We start from the raw sequence: 3269 nt of genomic DNA, 5'->3' as shown, positions 1-3269 counted from the left end.
TTTGCTTAAAAGACCTAATCATTGAATCCCTTCCCAAATGTCCCTGGCCATGATACATCCTTGCCATTGCTGACAGCATGGAGTTCGGCATTACTGGTCTGCCATCTCTATAGACCCAAACATGGTCTGTCTCTCTTGGGGCACAACCTGCCTTAATCCAATCTTTCTTTTCTTCCTCCTCTGCCTCATCCTGCAACTGTTTCACTTCATCCCACGTCTCTAAGACATTAGTAAACATCACAGAACAAAAAGACATTTCACCTTCTCGTTCCCGATTAATGGACTGGTTATTCTTGGCGCAATATTGAGCAATGTCATTTGCATAACGGTTGCCCACTGTCACAAAATCATCTCCTTGTCCATGAGCAGCACATTTTACAACTGCTAATTCTTTAGGCAGCTGTATCGCCTCAAGTAATTTCCCAATCACTTCAGCATTCTTTATTGGAGTCCCACTCGACGTCAAGAAACCTCTTTGTAGCCAAAGTTGGCCAAAGTCATGCACAACTCCAAATCCATACTGACTATCAATCATCACAGTCGTTCTCAAATCTTTCCCAATTTCACAAGCTTTTGTCAATGCCACTAATTCAGCAACTTGCGCAGATTTCACTCCTTTCAATGATGATGCTTCCATTACTTCTGAAACCTTACACACTGCATATGCTGCACATAGCACACCCTCATCATTCCTCAGGCATGATCCATCCACAAACAACACATGATCACTCTCATGCAAGGGAAGATCCCTTATGTCTGGTCTCGGTTTTGTACAGTAATCAAGCACATCCAAACAATTGTGATCATCTTCTGTTTTCACACCCACATTTTCAATATCCGGCAACAATGTCGCTGGATTCACATTCACACATCTCTCGAGTGTCACATTTGATGCTCCCAGAATGACTTTCTCATATTTAGTCAACCGACTATGTGACATGTACTGAGTTCTGCTTCTTGTCAAAAGAATTGGCACATTATGAGGTACGAATACCCTTACAGGATATCCCATCATGATTCCCTCACTCTGTTCTAGGCTTCTGCATGTTGCAGCCACAGATTTCAGACAACCTGGTAAACCCACAGCTACAGGGTCAAGTGTCGATGAGAAGTACGCAATAGGCCTTCTCAGTAATGCATGCTTCTGAATTAACACTGAAAGTGCACATCCATTTCTCTCACTGCAGTACAATTCAAATTCTTTTTCATAATCTGGCATACCCAAAGCAGGGGCTTCATACATTCTGCTTTTTAACTCTTCAAATGCTGCCATTTGTTCTCCATCTAGTTCCAATGGGTCTGTCATCTCACTTTTTGTCAGCTTAATCAGTGGCTTTGCTATCAGCGAAAAATTAATTATCCACTGACGACAATAACCCACCATTCCCAGGAACATTCTCACCTCTCTCTGGGTCTTTGGGGCCTTCATTTCCCTGATAATTTTGATCCTGTCATCAGTCACTTTTCTCAGACCTTTCTCAATATTGTGTCCAAGATAATGTACTTCTTTCTTGCAGAATTGCAATTTGGCTGGAGATACTTTTAACCCTCCATCTGCCAGATGATTCAGTAAAGCTATAGTATGTACTTCACAAGCTTCACGTGTCTTTGATGCCACAAGTAGGTCATCAATATACTGCACTAATACTGAGTTTTCAGGCATGATCAAACTCTCCAATGACTTTTTCAATAACTGATTGAATATTGAAGGACTCTCTGTATACCCCTGTGGGATACGACACCATGCTAAAATACGCTGGCCAAATCTAAATGCAAAAATCGGCTGGCTGTCATGATGCAATGGAATTGAAAAGAAAGCATGACACAAATCAATCACTGTATACCACTCAGCATCATGTGGAATCTGATAAAAAATCACTGATGGATTTGGCACAATAGGGCAACATGCCACCACAATTTGATTAACTTTTCTCAAATCCTGTACAATCCTGAACTTCCCATTAGGCTACTTTAGCCCCATTATCGGTGAATTACACGGACTACTCAGTAGTTCTCTCAAAACTCCCTGCTGAATCATTTTCTCAATTATAGGAGTTATTCCCTCAATTATTTCTGGTGTCATTTTGTACTGAGGAATGTTAGGATGAGTAATTCCCTCTTTCACTGAAATTTTCACAGGATCTACATTATTCATCAATCCCACATCCTCTCCAGTAAAATCCCAAACTGTCCTTTTCACTGTGTCTCTCAACTCTTGAGGCAAATCCTCCGGATCAAACACAGCATATGCACCAATTAACTCACTCTCTCTATTTTCTAGAGTCATTCAGTACAAAACATCCTCATCTGGTGTTTCAAAAGCTATTCCATCTGGTGTACAAAAAATTGTACAATTCATTTTACAGAGTAGATCCCTACCTAACAGGTTCACTGGACTTGTGTCACAGACGATAAATCTGTGCATGTCTGAAAATTTCCCTATTTGTACTCTTACTGGTTCAGTAAGACGTGTTCTGATTTGTGTATTAGCTACACCAACTACTTGGATTGCTTCATCCGAGAGAGGAAGATTTCTAATATCTGTTGACCTGACAGTTGATCTTGTCGCACCTGTGTCTACTAAAAAAGTAACACCTTCTTCATTTATTTTTCCATCCACAAATGGTCCTGCCTGGTCTATTTCTAGAGTTGCACCAAGTATGCACTCTTCCTCCTCTCTTCGGCACCGTCAATAATCACCCTCAGACTCACTCCCTTCATTCTTTAACAAGTACTGTTGTACCTGGTTAGAACGCCTTGGTTTGTTTACCTGCTCATCATTGTAGAATCCCGAATCCGGATTATACTTTTGTGATCCTCTATTCTGCGGCAAGGGCGGTTTTGGCTCTTGACTCTGCTGTCTCACAACTTTCTGCTGTTGCTGCTGTTGATTATTCCCCTCGTTCTGCACCTGTTGATTTAAGGATTTTCCCTCATTATTCACTAATGGTGGATTGGTACACTCAGATCTCCAATGTCCCAGTTGGCCACAGTTGTGACATGGGAACTTTTTTTTAGCTTCCTCAAGATTCCCCTTTCCTTTCCCTGCATACCTAGGTCTATTCCCTGCATTATTTCCTGCATTATTCGCCTGTTCCACCAACTGTGCTTCCTGTCTTTCCGCAACTTTCACTTGTGCCCACATTGCTTTTTCTTTCAGCTTTCTCTGTTTTGCTTCAATCTCATCACTGAAGTATTTTGCATGTCTCAGAATCTCATCTATTTTCTTACTCTGCCAATCCACAGTATGCTCACGAATTCCTTCACTA

This window comes from Triturus cristatus, chromosome 6 (genome assembly GCF_964204655.1).
Source record: "Triturus cristatus chromosome 6, aTriCri1.1, whole genome shotgun sequence".
NCBI classification, from domain to species: domain Eukaryota; kingdom Metazoa; phylum Chordata; class Amphibia; order Caudata; family Salamandridae; genus Triturus; species Triturus cristatus.
The sequence above is the reverse complement of the archived record's forward strand: the minus strand, read 5'-3'. Positions refer to the sequence as shown.